Source organism: Ovis aries, chromosome 19, assembly GCF_016772045.2.
Source record: "Ovis aries strain OAR_USU_Benz2616 breed Rambouillet chromosome 19, ARS-UI_Ramb_v3.0, whole genome shotgun sequence".
In the NCBI taxonomy this organism is placed as follows: domain Eukaryota; kingdom Metazoa; phylum Chordata; class Mammalia; order Artiodactyla; family Bovidae; genus Ovis; species Ovis aries.
The window spans coordinates 47169291-47187618 of record NC_056072.1 but is presented as its reverse complement, the minus strand read 5'-3'; the positions used below and the strand labels follow the sequence as shown (position 1 = coordinate 47187618).

The window sequence follows — 18328 nt, the reverse complement described above, 5'->3', positions numbered from 1 at the left end:
TGGCAACCCACTCCAGTGTTCCTGCCTTGAGAATCCCAGGGACAGGGGAGCCTGGTGGGCTGCCATCTATGGGGTCGCACAGAGTTGGACACGACTGAAGCGACTTAGCAGGAGCAGCAGCCACTTATATGAGGCAAATCCAGAGAGACAGAGAGTAGATGAGCGATTACCAGAGGCTGGGGGAGAGGGAATATGGAATTCCTGTTCAATGGATAAGGACTATTTGGGGTGATGAAAAGTTTCAGAAATGGATAGTGGTTATGACGGCATAACACTATGAATATACTTAATGCCACTGAATTATACACTTTCTAAAAAAAGTGGTTAAAACGATGTTTCATGTTATGTGTATTTTTCCAGACCTCCTCTTCATGAGGTGGCAGGTCATTCACCCTCCGTGGCCCTGGCCATCCCCAGACCTCAGCTTCTATCACAGTTCTCCAACATCCTTCCCCAGCACGCCCCAACATGGACAGCACATGGCATTGTTCTCGAAGGCCACAGTCCAGTCCTGGACTAGGGGGAGATCTCTCTGGCCCCTGGGCAGGGCTGGACCAAGCTGGACATTCCACTGTGGCCCCACGTCTGCAGAGGAGAAATTCTCCCATGTGCCTGCGCCCTGAAGCCCTACTCCCTTAACAGTCTTCTGCCCAGGATTTGCTAAATAATGAAGACAAGACAGCCTAGGGCACTTGCCCACTCTCACTTCCCCTTCTCGCGGTGCTTGCAGCCAGCTCTCCACCCCGTGCCATGGCCAGGAGCGGGATGGCCTCTGCTATTCACCCTGGCAGTCCTGGTGCCCAGCCCTGGAGGGAGGCTCCCACCTTGGAGCCGCATGCCCCTGTTCTTGAGACCCATCCTAGGGGGCTGCCTCCCTCCCGCCCCCCTCAGCAGCCAGGCCCTGAGCTGGGGAAGCGGGAGTCTCGGCCTCACGGTGTTGGGAGGTGGTAAGACCTACACGTACTCACAGTGCCCGGGGGATGGGGGAAGTGGGAGCGCCGAAGCAGGAGGGGCCTGCTACCCAAAGGGCAGAGACCCTCCAACCCCTAACAGTGCCCCTCAGTTTCCCATACTGGGTGGACAGACTGATGGATAGGTTCAGGCATCAGAGGGAAGCAGCCCCTTCCACAGTCCAGGGCTGCCAGTCACTGGCACCGTGGAGCATGAGGGGTGGGGCGGGGGTGGGAACTATGGAGCCAGAGAAAGACAGGATAGCTCCTGTGTGCTTGTGCATGTTCGTGCGTGTGTGTGTATGTGTTCATGCGTCTGTGTGTGCATGTGCGTGTTCGTGCATGTGTGTGCATATGTGTGCGTGTGTGCACGTGTGTTCGTGCATGTGTGTGCATGTGTGCACACGTGTTCGTGTATTCATGTTTGCATGCATGTTAGTGTGTGCATGTGTGTGCGCGCACATGTATATTCGTGTGTGTTTGTGTGTGTGTGTGTTGGGTGCAGGAGGGCAGTACAGGGGTTGTACCATGGTGGGGGCATTCAAGGCTTCCTTCTGATTCTGGGTACCTGTACCCTGAACCCGCTTCCTGGAACCAGCCTCGGCTCTGTGGCTAGGGCTGTCTGTCCACTCCTACCGCTCCGAGTGGAAGATGAAGGGAGAGGACACGTCTACCCACTCCACCTCCCAGTCAAGGGGACAAGACCCTCAACCACACGCATCTTCCTGGGCTGCAGGGCAGCACACCAAGCCACACACGGCATCCAAATGGTCAGCTTGGAGCTGGACACCTGGACTGCATGGTGCCTCCAGCCAGGAAGAAGGTTTTGGTCAATTCAGGCCATGACCTTCAACACCAGTAATGGACACAGTGGATGTGGAGAGACGTCAAGTGAAGAGATGACATTCAATGAGGGAGAACAAAGGTAGGGCCCCCACCCGCTTCTGAGTACAGTGGCTTTCATCACCGGAGCCCTTCGTCACAACTAACAATTCTCACTTAACTCTGAAATCAATAAGCAAACACTGGTTTTGAAAAATTTCCCAAATTTTATGATCGGAACACTGAATGCCTTGCATGATAAGCCAGATTTCCATGTAATTTTAAGCCTGTGGTCAATTGCACAACAAACTTGATAATTCTGGAGAAGTCAAATTGCAAAAGAACTGTGACCTGAAAAAATGCTTACCCACATCTAGAGGACCCATGCTCAGACACAGCCTCTAAAACTGCACAGCTGGAAGGCTGACCAAACTTTTTTGAAACACCCCTTGAAGAAGGTTCTTCCTAATTTCCTGCTCGCATCCATGCGTGCGTGTGTACTTCCTTTCTAGCTCTGGGCCAGTGGACCAGACTAGCATCGGATCCTTGGGGCCACTGAGATCCCGGCCTTTGTCAGTCACCCAAGAAGAGAGGACAGAACTCTGGAGAGGGGCCAGCAGTCTCGGCCAGGCCTGCACGCGAAACAGCGCTCAAGACCTGCTTCAGCCTTTGAAAAGCGCTGCTGGGCAGGGCCAGTGGTAACAGCGATTCCGCTCTGAGCAAGCTGGGGAGCATGTACACCTTCTCCAAGGTCATGGATGCCTCAGGGTTCTACAGGGGCAGCCCTCTGTGTCAGCAGTCCCACTTCTAAGAATTCAACCAAAAGAGAACTGTGCATGACTGTGAAAAAACAAACCTAAGAGGTCTATCCCGGATTGTCTCAGATGGCAAACGATGATGAAAGCCAGACTGTCCGCTGCTGGGGGACAGAGCAGAAAGAAGGGCCCAGTCATGAGAAAGCACCCTGTTAACTCTTTACATACTGACCATGTAATCCTATCACGACAGACACAGCGTAAGCTAACCTGGGCACTAAGCCCCTTGGTTCCCCAAAGCTGGCAGAGTGCCTCAGAGGTACTTGGCCTTCACATTCTCTCTGAGCCCATGGGCCAGAGTGGAGACAACAACCTCAAGGGAGAACTGTAAAAAGTGTGGTGGAGGCACCAGCATCCTCCCCTTTCTGGGGGTTTCCGGGGTAGGGGGCAGGGGCAGTTCTCCAATGCAGGATTCAGAGCCGGCCACCTGCCTGCGACCTGGCCTTCCAGTCCTGGCTTTGACCCACTCTCCACTCTCCTACAAGACCTGTAATGAGGTTCTCAACCTTCTAGGCTGGGCTTTGGGTGGGTCTAATGATTACCGTCCTATAGCTTGCCACTGTCTGTTCACAGAGCTCCACTAAGCCACAGAATCCGTTGTAAGCACAGCAATAATAAAAGGGGCAGCCACCCATCCTGAGCACTTCACATGGGTTCATCACACTGTGAACCCCCCAAAGACACTGGGTGAGCGGGCTTCACGGCTGTCACCGTCATCACCATCAGTCCGACATCACAGAAAGGGAAACAAGCCTAAGAGGGGAGACCTGGCCAGCAGGGGCCTGACCAACAAAGCTGCATCCTGGGCATTATAAAAAGTCACATGGAATGGGAACAAGGCACCACGTGCCTTCCAGGGCTCTGGAGGCCAAGAGAAATGGTGAAGTCCAGCTGTTTCCCTGCAGTCTGGCACAGCCTTATTGATGGCATGGCCACCTAATGGGCCAGCCCTTGGTGGGAGGTAAGTTTGAGGCAGAGGTGCAAAGGGCCGAGGTGGGAAGGGTCTCATCAGGGAGCAATGGTCTGGTCAAGAACCCTGGGCAGCTGCCTCCTCCTGCCACAGGCACCTCACTGCCCATCCCCAGCCCAGGTCATCTGTCCTCCTAAGATGATTCCGCCAGCATCCTCACAGCCCCAGGGCCCCTCTCCAGCCCTGCCTCCTGCCTCTGTCCCAGCTGTCACGTCTCACCCAACCATGAGCCTCACGCTCTGGGCTCCAGGCGTCGGGACCACCTTCCCTCCGTCCCACGCAGGGTCTTTGCACATGTTCCCCTTTCCAGGTAATGGGTCCGCACTGCATCACACCTGGGTCACTCAACTTCCCTCAGGCCCTGCTCAGCCAATGCTCCCTCTGAGAAGCCCCCCTTGGCCACTGGCCACGTACATCATAGGGCTTCTCCTTATACCACGTACGGAGACCTCCACTCTAAAAATGAAATGAGCTGTTGAAAACCCACCGCCCCGGCCGAAGGCTCTGTGGCCTCGTTCCCAATGCAGAGCCTGGCCCTCTATAAGGCGGAGCAGAGATGTGACGGGGCTGGGCCAGCATGCAGCCTACAGCTCCCACACCTTGGCCTCCTGAGATGTGGGCGCTCTATTCATACATCTGTACCAGGGCAGAGAGAGGGACCACTTAGACAGGGGACCGGGTGGGTCTTCCCTGGCAGTCCAGTGGTTAAGATTCTGTGCTTCCACTGCAGGAGGTGCGGGTTTGATCCCTGGGGAACTAAGATCCTAAATAAAAAAGAAAGGGCACGGGGAACGTTATGGATCCTGACCTGGTGATGATCACCTGGGTATGCAAATATACATATATAATTTTTATACAAATAAAAATTCACCATCAGTATACTTTCATGTTGGGGCTTCCCAGGTGGCACAGTGGCAAAGAATCTGCCTGCCAATGCAGGAGATGCGAGAGACGTGACTTCAATGCCAGGGTCAGAAGATCACCTGAAGCAGGAAATGGCAACCCACTCTGATATTTTTGCCTGGAAAACCTCACGGACAGAGGAGCCTGGCAGGCTACAGTCCATGCGGTCACAAAAGCACAGCACAGCAGGAAATACTCCACGTTTATCTTTATAAATACTTTATCTTTTAATTAAAAAGGTTTATTTTTTTTAGGATTCTCTTCCTAAAACTCTCATCTCCCACATCCTAGTGCCAAATAAACAAATGACTCAGAAACTTTCCCCTCTTCTCTTGAAACAGCTAACCATTCACTGCCTCGGAGACGACTCTGGGGGCCTGGGCCCTCCTGGGGCTGAGGGTGGGCCACAGGACACGGCAGAGGCTGCTCAGGCTGCCAAGAGAGCCCCAGTAGGGAGCCCCAAGTCTGACACCAAGCGAAGGCCAGGCTTTCGTCCCCAGCTCTGCCGGGACTGCTGTGTGACCCAGGCTGGGGGGTTTCTGGTTGCTGATGTGGGCACTGGCCTCTGCGGGGCCTCTGATGTTTGCAGCTCCTCCCTCCTCACCTCTGCAGTGAGACCTTGCACCGTGCATTCCAGGCATCTGCCCTCCGTTCACAGTTCCTGACTCCCACGGTGACCTCCCTGCTTTCTCACATCCCTATGGTGGTGGTCTAACCAACAGCAGTGTAAGACGGGAAACCTTACCACCCAGGGGCAGCTCCTGGGGTTGCCCGCCATCTCCTCCTTCCCTCGCAAGCTTGTCTGTGGATCAAATCTGTACTGCTGGTGTGCTCCCACAGATGCACTTTGGAGGCAGCTGCAATACTGTGGTTGCTGCTGGGGACTCAATTCCCACGGGGACCCTCCCTGACCCGCTGGGGATCAGGGACGAAGCCTCTGGAGCTGGCTGCTGAGAAACAAAGGAGCCCCTCCAGACATAAACGCCCCTGCACTCGGGGCTGCCCTACGCCTGGGTGAGTGGGTTCCTGCAGCAGAGAAGGCCCACGTGAAAGTGAGGATATGGAGGGACGCACTGCGGTGGGTCTGGGTAAGTCTGAGCCAAAACCAGAGGTGGGCTGCAGGGACAGAAGACCCTGGCATTGCGCTGCTTACATGGTAAAGGCATAACATCAGGAAGAGAGACTGTTCTTCCCTCTTGGGGGCACTGCAGTTCCCCTTTGGGCCAGGCTCAGTGGCAGAGTGACCGTGGTCTACCAAGATTTCTATTGCAGAGCCTGTCCAGAGCCATGACCATGTTTGTTTATTCACAATCAGCGGGAGATGGAGCTCATAGCTCCCAGAGCCAGGCACAGAGTAGACACTCAATTCAGTTCAGTTCAGTTGCTCACTCGTGTCCGACTCTTTGCGACCCCATGAATCACAGCACACCAGGCCTCCCTGTCCATCACCAACTCCCGGAGTTCACTCAGACTCACGTCCATCGAGCCGGTGATGCCATCCAGCCATCTCATCTTCTGTCGTCCCCTTCTCCTCCTGCCCCCAATCCCTCCCAGCATCAGAGTCTTTTCCAATGAGTCAACTCTTCACAAGAGGTGGCCAAAGTATTGGAGTTTCAGCTTTAGCATCAGTCCTTCCAATGAACACCCAGAACTGATTTCCTTCAGAATGGACTGCTTGGACCTCCTTGCAGTCCAAGGGAGTCTCAAGAGTCCTCTCCAACAGCATCAATTCTTCGGCGCTCAGCTTTCTTCACAGTCCAACTCTTACATCCATACATGACTACTGGAAAAACCATAGCCTTGACTAGACGGACCTTTGTTAGCAAAGTTATATCTCTGCTTTTTAATATACTATTTAGGTTGGTCACAACTTTCCTTCCGAGGAGTAAGCGTCTTTTAAATTCATGGCTGCAATCACCATCTGCAGCGATTTTAGAGCCAAAAAAAATAAAGTCTGACATTGTTTCCACTGTTTCCCCATCTATCATGAGCTTCCAGATGTTCAAGCTGGTTTTAGAAAGGCAGAGGAACCAGAGATCAAATTGCCAACATGTTGAATCATCGAAAAAGCAAGAGAGCTCCAGAAAAACCCCTATTTCTGCTTTATTGACTATGCCAAAGCCTTTGACTGTGTGGATCAGAATAAACTGTGGACAATTCTGAAAGAGATGGGAATACCAGACCACCTAACCTGCCTCTTGAGAAATCTATATGCAGGTCAGGAAGCAACAGTTAGAACTGGACATGGAACAATAGACTGGTTCCAAATAGGAAAGGGAGTATGTCAAGGCTGTACATTGTCACCCTGCTTATTTAACTGATATGCAGAGTACATCATGAGAAACGCTGGGCTGGAAGAAGCACAAGCTGGAATCAAGATTGCCAGGAGAAATATCAATATTTCTCAGATATGCAGATGACACCACCCTTACGCCAGAAAGTGAAGAGCAACTAAAAGCCTCTTGATGAAAGTGAAAGAGGAGAGTGAAAAAGTTGGCTTAAAGCTCACCATTCAGAAAACTGAAACACTCTATAAATGCGCGCACACGTGTGTGTGTGTTCAGTTACTCAGTTGTGTCTGACTGATTGCAACCCCATGGACTGTAGCCTGACCAGCTCCTCTGTCCACAGAATTTTCCAGGCATGAATACTGAAGTGTGTTGCCATTTCCTTCTCCAGAGGATCTTCCCGACCCAGGGATGGAACCCATGTCTTCTGCATTGCCGGCAGTTGCTCTACCACTGTGCCACCCGGGAAGTCCACATGTTATTGATTAATGTGTAAAAACACAGTGTTCACTTCACAAGAGGAGGCAGACATGGAAACTGAGGCAGAGAGGGACAGAGACAGCTCTTGTAAGGGGTGGGATCGGCACTAAGGAATCTGCCCACCTTGGCCTATCCATGGGTCAGTCCCCACCAAGTCCCACTGGCATCCCAGCAGTATCCCTACCACCAGGATGCAACTGAAAAATCAAATGATTTTTCCCTCAAGTGGAGGCAGGGGTGACACAATGAAATATCCTCACCAAAAACTCCCAGGCCTGAGTCTACTCACACTTCTAAATCCACCCACCAATTCAGAGGAAATTCAAATGTCAGAGGAAGGTGTGCAAGGACATGAGGGATCTCAAGCACGGAATGCTGGCCAAGGGACGTTTCTTCCACAAGTTCAAGTGAAAAACAAACAAGGTAGAGAGAGACTGAGGGAAACCCAAACATTGAAAGAGAATGACCTATGGCTTTCATTCGGGTCCTGGGAATTTGAACGCTGACTGGATATTGGAGGGTATTTAGAGGTCACTGTTTGTCAGATGTGACACTGGTCTCGTGGTTATGTTGCTTACAATGACTCTTTCAGAACCTACTGAAATACCAACAGAAAAAAATAAATAGTATCTGGGATTTTGTTTATAACCCAGGGATTTGGGGGGCAAACGAAACAGGATCACCCATGAGGAGATGGTATGTGGGGTTCAATACTCTCTTCTGGCTAATTCTGTACGTGTTCCAAATTTTCCATAACAAAAAGGGCTATTGTTTTTGCTGTCTGTTTTAAGTCTCAAATCTCCCTGCTAACGGAGTAAAAGAAAGAAGGCAGAGTGGGAGAAACGCTGAGGCCGGGAGCCTGGTCTTGGCTCAGGGACTCCACCCTCTTCCACAGAAGTCGGGGCATTCCAGAAAGGTTTGCTATCTGCTTCCTCCTTCAAACACATTTTCAATCAGTTTTTAAAATCTCAATTAAGAAACACCCACCTCACACCCAGATGCGAAGGGTTCAGGCTCCAGGTGGGGGGTGGGGGTGGGCAGGGCCAGTCCGCATGTTATTTTTGATTGTCTGTGAAAGATAAGCATTGAATCAAAAGGCAGTTTTAGAGATGTTCCCAGCAATCTGACACAGGTACTTGACGTCTCTTGCATTTCCTAATAAGATAATGGGCTTAAACGCGAGGTATTTTTGTTTTTGTCATAACAACTTTAATTACATTAAAAAAAATCATTTCGTGCAAGATTAAAATTTAAAAACCAAACAAGTGTGGTCCTTCAGAGGGAGTTGAAGACACACTACTATGGACTGGACATCAACCCCCTGGGGGCCCAGGCCCGTCTGCTGAGGTGGCCTGCCCAAGGCCCCAGGACAAAGTGTGCCTTCCCACTGCTGGCAGTGCCAATTCTGGCATCTGCTGCAAACACGGGGCTGAGCAGAGGGCAGACAGCGGCAGCTGCCAGGCCTGCTTGATCTTCATCCCACTTTCACTCAGGCACTACCACAGGCTTGGAGCCACTCTCCACGCACGACCACAAGGCCCAGGAGGTGCGGAGCACGCCCCTCTCAAGGTGCCATCCCAGCCACAGCATGGCAGGGGCGCCAACTCACACCCCGGAGCAGCCCCAGGGGTAGGTAGCCAGCCACTTTCATCTGTAAACCAACGGTGAGAGATGAGTCAGCCAACTTTCCCACACATGTCCATTGCTGCGCCCCTTTCAAGCCGCTGGAGGGCCTTAGCTGCAGAGAGCCCTAAAGAATGCCAGGTAAACTGCTTCAAAAACGTCCACTGTTTTCCTCGTGTCAACTACAAACAGCTCTCTCGCTGAACGGAAGTACAGAAAGCAATCAGGCAGCAGGGCTGCTGGATGACATTAACCTGCACCCACGGGTCCTGGTTTCAAGAGTTTCACAGGTTTCATGGGGTTTCCTGGTTTCACAGAAAACAACATTTCTGTTCTATGACATGCAAATAAGAAATGGAATATTTCCTGCCGTATCAGTAAATGAAGGATGTCACAGTCATCAGCAATTGCAGCCACCACCAATGGTGAGCTGCTGAGCCCGGAGGGAACTCAGGAAGGAAGGAACACCTGCCGTATAGCAGGCATCACACTGCAGCCACTCTGGACAGTGAGCCCTGAAGAAACTCAGGATACTGGCCCCTGAGCGCGGAGGGGCATAGCAAAGGAATGGCTTCAGCTAGGGCAGGCTCATGTATCTTCCCATGCATAGAAAAGTGCTAAACCTCTTAGCTTGAGATATCTGGTTTTCTTTAACTCGCAATAGTCTTTTGATGTTCAGACTACCTGCCCTTTGTTGCAAAACTCGTATATAACCTGGCTCCTCCCCACACCTCCTCAGAGCAGCTCTCTCACGTTTACTTGAGATGCTGCCTTCTTGACACGAAGTCCTAAAAATTCCCGCCAAATCAAACAACTCTCAACTTTAAGCTTGTGAATATTTTTTATTTACAGTTATGGAGACTGATGAAGGGACCAGAGCAGATTCCTCTCCTTCACCTGAGCTCTACAAGGATCTGGGGCCTTGGTAGCAGCAGAGGCGACTTATGCCCATCCACCTCTTTGAGGAGTCCAGACAAATCTGGGCGAGTCTCTCCTAGTTCTAAGATCTCCCATTATTGGTTGATGATCGTTAAGTTTCATATATTGGGGGAATAAGTTATCTTTGAAACTTAGCTTCCAGAAGAGGTACCTGGGTTATCCTCAGTTGAAGTACTGGGAAGATTTTGCTCAGTGTAAAAGGCACTGGCAGACTCAGTTTAGATAGTGGTTATTCTCAGCTTCAAGGCTGGGAAGACTGCTCAGTTAAACAGTGTGTAAGGTTTCACTCCCACCTGAGTCATTAGGGGGAAGACCGGCTTGTTGGTTTTCCTTGAATCAGTGACCTTAATAGAGACTGTCGAAATTAAAAAAAAAAAAAAACACTAAAATTTATGAGTGCTTCAGAGCTCCAAAGAAGGGACTCTTTCCTCCTGGCTGGCAACAGCTTTCTGAGGTGACTGAGAAATTTGCAGGGGTGGTGGTGGCCAGACCCCATTCTGTGCAGCTGTCCCTACAGGGAGACCCACTCATTTCACTAAGAACCTGCGCAACCAGGGACTCGAAGAAAAACTGATCATGCTGAGAGCTGAACACCATGGTGGTCTTATGTGCCACTAGGAGGACCTAAGACACCTAAGAGGGAGCCGAAACAAAATCTGACACCAAACCTAGAGGAGTTAAGCTCTCAAGCAGCACACTGACGCATCACACGGAATCATCACTAGTAATTTTATTTCAGCAAACCAACTTCAGAATGGGAAATAAAGGTTACAAAATAAAAGAAAAAGGAGGACTTCCCTGGTGGCTCAGAATCCACCTGCCAGTGCAGGAGACACGGCTTTGATCCCTGATCTGGGAAGACCCGCCACGCTGCGGAGCCGTGAGCCCGCACACCACCACTGCTGAGCCCGTGTTCCAGAGCTTGGGAGCCACCAGCGCTGAAGCCCGAGGGCCCTAGAGCCTGTGCTCCGCAAACACAGGGGGCACCGCAACGAGAAGTCCGCACTCTGCATCGAGAGAGGGGCCCCTGCTCACCACAGCCAGAGAGAGCCCGCACCGCGATGAAGACCCAGCACAGGCACAAATAAATAAAAGGGACGGCAGACTGCCAGCCTCCAGCTAATACCCCAGTCAGGTGAATGTGCGTTCAAAACTTACAAGTGCCTGCTCAATTGGGAAATTCCTACTAAAGGAAATCTTGTCCTAAAAACGAGGGGCCTCTCTTACTGCATGTGCAGTTAAATTAAGGTTAAAAAGCTGGCTTGACAAAAATACCTTTTCAGAATTTTGATGTTAAACAAAGTCCTTCTAGGGGAAAGCTTCCAGTTCTCTTCCTGAGTCTTTGAGATATGAAACTTCTACACGATCTCCCTAGGACACTCTGTGTATGTGTGTGCGTGCATGTACTTGTTTTGCAAACTTGACCTCTGCCATGCTATTTTCGAGAGCAAACTCTTTGTTGCTTAGGTTATATCCTCCCCCACTCTCTTATGAGGAAGCCTCTTGCACTGCAGTGGTTTGAATCACTATTAATATATGTTTTATTAATGGTCAAATGATGGATTCCTTTAAAACTGAAGAAACAAACTGCTGAAGCTATAGCACTCTCATGATAAAGCTGTTTTATTGGTACCTATAAAAACAAAATCAAAACTAAGGTGGAAAAAATATATCTAATAATTAACCTAAGAACTGTAGTTTAAAACAAGTGCAAAAAACTGGTTTGGAGAACTTCATTTGTGGTCTTTGCTTCCCCTCAGTGGGTCTTACAGATGATAACAAAAGCACTACAGTAATTAGGGTTTATGGGGAAAATCCTATAAGGAAAATCTAGATACTATTTCCAAAAAGGTAAACATTTTTAAAGGAATTATCTCAAATGAATAAAGAAATCTTTAGATGGTTATTTAGAGTATGATAAATAAAATGGACATTTATGTGGTTAAAACACAAGGTTTTATACTACACTACCTAAAGTTAAATAGGTCAAAGGGCACCCCCACTAGTTCCCAACAGTAAAAGCCAAACAAGTCTGATCTATTCACCCCCAGTGTTAAAATAAATATTTAAGGAGCTAGAAAAATTTACATTGAGTACCAGACCAGCAATTATTTGGGGCAACAGATAGGCCAAAGGGCCTGAGTTCCACTACTCAACCTCTCTCTGGGGATCCCAGAGCCTTTTATATAAAAACAGATAAATGGGCAGGAAACACTGAATAAAAAGACAAAAACTAAAAGTCCTCCTATAACATGAAAGCTTGTTGATTGGACACTAACAAAAAGTAAAGGTATAAAAGTTGATAAAATTGAGATGAAAGTGTGTCAAAGTGGTATATTTAAATGGGCTTTATATAAGATGATTATTATCTTTTTGTTTAAGTATGTTGTAGGACAGGCATGCTTTACTGGGAAATACTATATGGTATTTTAAGACAAGGTATATAAATTTGCCCCTCAGGAAATATTAAACATTCTAAAGGAAACCAATTTCCATTGCAGCCATGAAATTAAAAGACGCTTACTCCTTGGAAGGAAACTTATGACCAACCTAGATAGCATATTGAAAAGCAGAGATATTACTTTGCCAACAAATGTCCATCTAGTCAAGGCTGTGGTTTTTCCAGTGGTCATGTATGGATGTGAGAGTTGGACTGTGAAGAAAGCTGAGCGCCAAAGAATTGATGCTTTTGAACTGTGGTGTTGGAGAAGACTCTTGAGAGTCCCTTGGACTGCAAGGAGATCCAACCAGTCCATTCTGAAGGAGATCAGTCCTGGGTATTCATTGGAAGGACTGATGCTAAAGCTGAAACTCCAATACTTTGGCCACCTCATGCGAAGAGTTGACTCACTGGAAAAGACTCTGATGCTGGGAGGGATTGGGGGCAGGAGGAGAAGGGGATGACAGAGAATGAGATGGCTGGATGGCATCACCGACTCGATGGACGTGAGTCTGAGTGAACTCCAGGAGTTGGTGATGGACAGGGAGGCCTGGCGTGCTGCGATTCATGGGGTCTCAAAGAGTTGGACACGACTGAGCGACTGAACTGAATTGAACTGAATGCCTATGTACATAATGCACCTATGAGATAGCTCTACCTCTGGAAAGTATAGTATCATCAGCATTGAATTTATAAAGAGCTCTATTTAATTTCAAAGAAAGTACTTACAAATTAAATAAAGAGAAATAGGCCAAAATTACTTTCAGGTTCATGTGAACTGAGAAATATTGAATATTAAGATGCTACCTGGTATTAAAGTTTGTTTGTTGATCTAATTATTATAGGCATGTATTTAGAATCATTAAGTATAATACTTTATTGTGTGTAGGTTTAACAGAAGTCAAATAAGACAGACGTTATTGCATCTGCTGCAAGCAAAATAACTTGATATGATGAAGCTTTACAGTAAATGTAAATGAGATAAGAGCTTTTGGGAAAGCTATCTTAAAATAGTTTTTAAATTTCATCACAATGAGAAACTCATGTGCTACAACTAAAGAGAAGCCCCTGCATGTCACAACTAAGATCCAGTGCAGCCAAATAAAAATAAATTAGTTTAAAAAAATACACAGGATACTGGCCTCAGATAAGTGAGGTGCACATCAAAGGAATGATTTCAGTGAGCTCAGACCGTACATCCTCTCATACACGGAAGAGTGCTGAATTCCTTAACCTGGGTTATCTGGTTTTCTTTACTTAACAATAACCTTCTGATGTTCAGACTACCTTCCCTTTGTTGCAAAACTTCCATATAACCTGGCTACTCCAGCCTGGCCTCCTTGGAGCAATTCTCTCACGGTCACTTGAGATGTTGCCTCCTGAGCTCGAAGTCCTAAAAATTCCCAGTGAATGAAACACAGCTCTTGACTATTAGGCTGTGAGTATTTAAGTCAAAGACACACACATAAATTACAAATATGAACTTACAAGATAACTCACACTAATATGCAACATCGTCATCTGTATGCGTTTCATATATACTGAGGTTTCATGTTGAAGTTTCACGACTTAAAAAAAAAGAGTGAAAGGAGCTGGAGGTCAAGATCCATGGTTTGTGGTCTCAACTCTGTCACCACTCATGGTTTAGCAATTCTGGGCCTCAGTTTCCACATCTATAAAATGGGAACAGAGCTGCCCCACTCCTTAGGTTGGTTATGAGAGGGAAAAGAAATGACCCAAAAACACTCTTCAGAGAATTACAGGTGCAAAGTCAAAAGCACATGGTAATTTTATCAAGTTCATACCATGGCCTCAGTCCCTCCTTGCTCTCCTCCGTGCATCCTCACTCATCCCTTTCAGTATGGAGAGTGATGCTGTGACTATGAATGACAGTGATATTACTAATAACAGAGTAATTAAAGTATCAGTGATGGAGAAATACATGGCCAGCCCTGTGGTATGAGCCCCACACATGTCACTGCTCCCCGCCACCAACTTCTCCAGTAACCCCACCTCGGGCCCAGGCGGACTCAGTCACCCAAGTACAGATGGGGCTTTGACAGAATAGCAGCACCGGCCTCCTGTGCGCTCTGGACTTTTCCCGATGCCCCAGTGTGACAGAGCATGTGACGATCGAGGCAAGCACACACAGGCTGTGGCCTCACGGTAGTATGAACATGGACTTAACCCCCCTGTGAGCCTTCCTGGGCCAGCCCTCCTCACTGGAGCACAGAGGCCGTTTGTGGCTCTGCGGCCCTGCTGGGGACAGGGGGCAAACACTCAGGGGGGCCTCGGGGTCCCTGCCTCAAAGTACGCATGACCACTGACTCTGCAAAACTCCCCACCTGGAGGAGAACATGGGCAGCGACGGGGACGGGGGGGGGCGATACTGTAGGTGGAGGTGCCCCCAGTACAGCCCATCCAGCTTGGGTGGGCCACTGGGGCCCTGGGAGGCAGCCAGTGTCTGCTAGAAACAGCTTGAATCTTGCTCTTCCAGAGACAATGAATCCACTGTTGACCGGCTGGGGCCTTGATTAATGTTTGAAAAAAAAAAAAGTGGAAAATTCCACCTGTGTGGGTGGAGGCTGGGCCTGGGACAGGTCAGCAACCTCTAATGGCCTTGTTCCTGGGGATGGGGAGGACAGAGAAACAAAGAGGCCAACCAAAGAGACGGCCTGAGGGTATCTCTGCACTTGGGTCCAAAGGAATTTCCTTGTCAAAGCCAGGGAAATCATTTGTTTTTTTTCCTTGTCCCACCTCCCCTGTCCTTAAATTTACACAGCACCTGTAAGTCCTCCAGTTTTTTCCCACCCCTTTAGACTCTCCCAACAGCCCCGCCAGGCCAGCAGGACTGACGTCAGCCCCATGTTATGGAGGGGAAACCGAGGCCCTACGACACCCAGAGCCTCGCTCAAGGGTGGCACTGGGGAATGAATAGCGCAGCCAGGAGGTGTGAACCCCAGTAGCAGCACAGAGCCTGTCCCGGGGGAGTCTGGGGCCAGGGCCATGGGTAGTGCACAGAGGGGTCCTTCAGACTCTGGATGAGATGCTCCTCACCCCCACCAGAGAAGAAGTGTAGAAGGAAACCCAAACCAGCTCTGACTGGGTAGGCTTGGGCCCCCGGCCTGGAGGAAGGTATGCATTCATTCATTCAAGCATTTAATAAGCACCTACTAAATACCCAGACAAAAAGGAACGCTGCACAAGGCTCTTTCAGAAATGCAGACGCAGCAGAATTCATGGCCAAAGAGGAAAGGTCAGAGCATCTGCACGTCCCTCACAGACCTGAGTCACCTCACTGCCATTACACTTGACAGCAAAGGGAACCGAGGCTCTCAGAAGGGCCGAGACTTCCAGAGTCACAGGGGAGGCAGCTGAGACCTACTGACCCACAGCGGCCCTGCATCCCATTAACCAAGCTACGGCACTGCTGGGCTTAGGCGTTCCAACAAACGGTGTTCCTTCCGCAGGCCAGCTTGGAGGCTCCATGCTTAACCATCAAGGCCCTCTCATGGAAGAACACTGTTTGGAATGGCCTTCTGGGCCAGCGTGGACCCCTTCTACTGGACAGGCACACCTTGCTGGCCCACAGAGCACGCCAGCCGTGGCTAAAGGGATCACTCTGCGGTCCTGCCTTAAGACCCAGCCATGGGCAGCAGAGAAGCAGAGACAGGGCGGCGTCATCTCTGTGCCCACACAGGCCCAGCCCTGCACCCAGGGCATGGGGAGGTCACTCGGTCTGCGTCCCAAGTCAACGGCCAGCACCTGCTGCTCTGGTTCCCCCCTCCCACTCCTTCGACCTGATGCTCAGCTACCTTGGCACTTTGCTCACCTCGCCTTTCTCCTCTCCTTTGCCCACCAGCTTCTTTTCCTGGAGAAACTATCTCAACCTTGCCCTTTCTTGGAAGAAAACCGGCCCTCTGCCATCTCTAAAGCCACTTCCTGTCATGCCTTGTCTCAACACTTCTTGCCAAAGATCTAAGTCAGGGGCCCACTGCAGGCCAGGCCACTTTTGGCCCCCCTGTCTCACCTGACACTATGGCTGCTCCCTCACTCTAGCTCTTACAGAAAGAAGGGAATAGGGAATATCCCTTCCTGGGACCCTATCTACCTCCCCTCTCTGCTGCTGCTAAGTCGCTTCAGTCGTGTCAGACTCTGTGCGACCCCACGGACAGTAGCCCACCAGGCTCCTCTGTCCATGGGATTCTCCACGCAAGAGTACTGGAGTGGGTTGCCATTTCCTTCTCCACCCCTCTTTACTAACCCCTATAAATGTCTGACTTGCAAACTCTGTCTCCAGGACTAACCTTTGCATTCCTGGTCACTCCCACCCCAGAGCCCTCACCCTCAAGAGCCCAAGCTCTCGCAACAGGGCCTGCTTTGGGGCATGCCTATAAAGCTGGTACAGCCTGGAGCCTGGCCCACGCAGACACTTGGCTATTCGTCCAGTGAACAGACTAATTGCAGCCTCTTCTCACTGCCGTCAGAGGGACTGATTTCCATGGCCTGTCATAGCCAGCAAGGTGACCTTCCTAACACTGAAAAATGACCATCACCAAAATGTCTGGCACCCCACGGGACAAGGGTTGTGATTCCAAGAGCAGGAAGATGAGGCTGTATCTGCACTTCCATGGCAGAACTGGAGAGCCCATGTGCCCTCGAACATCCTCTCACCGCCCGCGTTCTCAGTCCAAGGGCACCTGTTAGCTGGCACCTCTGCATGCCAGCGCAGGCACCCTGCACACGTTGGCTCAAGAATACAGACAACTATTAGAGCTGCAAGTGATCTCTGGGACTACAAGGCTAGGGTTCAAAGCAACTCAGAGACGTTGAGCAAGGGGCCGCAGGTGGCCCAGCCCAGGCATGGGTGAGGCAATACCCTCACCTGAGCCACTCACCTTGATGAGGAACCAGACCAACCCTCAGGAAAACATCGCATATGTGCATGCCAGAGTCCCCAGCCAACCTTGAGACTGGGGCCTGCTCCATGCTGGCCAAAATTTGAATCAGGCAGCTGAGCCAGGGCTGGTGCACAGGACCTCAGCAAAACAGCTGCTTGACTAAGTCACCTTTTCACTAGCTGATAACTTCATCCCTCCCTAGGCCTTGGTCTCCCATCTAAAGAGTGGAGCTAACTCAGCCTAGAAGTTTATGGGACCTTGAGTTGGTCACCCTCCCCCTCCTCTGCAAACCCAGGCGCCTAAAGCGGCAGAGTTTCAAGCACTTTGATTCACTGTTAGCCCAGCTGATTTTCATTAACTTTTCCCAAACCCACTGTGTCTCTCTCAAAGAATGGGTCTGGTCCACCTGCGCAGAATTAACCAGCGAGATCAAGTTAAATGCAATTCCCAGACCCTACTTGGTTCTGAGCAGCTAGGTCGGCTCTCTGCGGCCGCATTTAATTTGCAAATTTTGCTCAGAAATCCGGAGCTCCCTGAAACTCAAGAACTCGCCTCCAAACCCAAAGGGTGAAGGCTTTCTTCTTCGGAGACCCAACTGTTAGCATCAGGTCTCATTTTGTGGAAAGATAAATTGACCAGAAAAGCAGCGATAGGGACGGTTTCTACTACACGGATTACACACAACTTAAATTTCTGCGAGTAACTCAGTGCGACTCTGCTGTTCCCGTCCCACACGTTCTGTTTCCCGGGGAGGGGGCGGCCAACCTCGGCGTCCAGCCTGGGTTCTCCAGACCCACCCGACCTCCCGGCCCGACCCGGCCGCGGGCTCCGGAGTGCGGCCACGGCCTCCCCGCTACTCACCGTGGGCAGGTCGGTCTGAGTGCCGGGACGGTCGGCGGCGGAGTCGGAGGAGCTGGCGCCGGCGGCCCGGCCCAGCCCCGCTACACTTTAACCGGCAGCGCCGGCGCTCCGCGCGGCCAGGAGGGGCACCGCGGGCGTCTCGGACCCAACCTGCCCCCAGCAGCGAGGCGGGCCTGCAGGCTGGGGCGGGCGGGTCGTGCGCGCACTCGCGCGCCCGGCTCACCGCACGCACCGGTGCGCTGGGCCGGCGCGTGCGTGGCTGCCCGGGAGACGCTCGGACCCCGGCATCCAGCCCGCGCGACCCCTGCAGGCCGGGCACTACATTCCCCACCGTGG

General features: G+C 50.6%; 1 protein-coding gene across 4 annotated transcripts in view; it reads right to left on the bottom strand.

The window, feature by feature from the left end:
- CHDH (choline dehydrogenase) overlaps nt 1-18314 on the bottom strand; it is an 89191-nt gene extending 70877 nt beyond the window's left edge. For 2 of the 4 annotated variants that reach the window (XM_042236072.1, XM_042236074.1), the window contains exons 1-2: nt 17993-18314; nt 8216-8297 (exon numbers count right to left, since the gene is read on the bottom strand). The gene's annotated coding sequence lies outside the window, so the exon portion shown is untranslated. The remainder of the gene's footprint in view (nt 1-8215; nt 8298-17992) is intronic. The other 2 variants (XM_042236075.1, XM_027958290.2) reach the window with 1 other exon arrangement.
- Between the last annotated feature and the right edge of the window lie 14 nt (nt 18315-18328).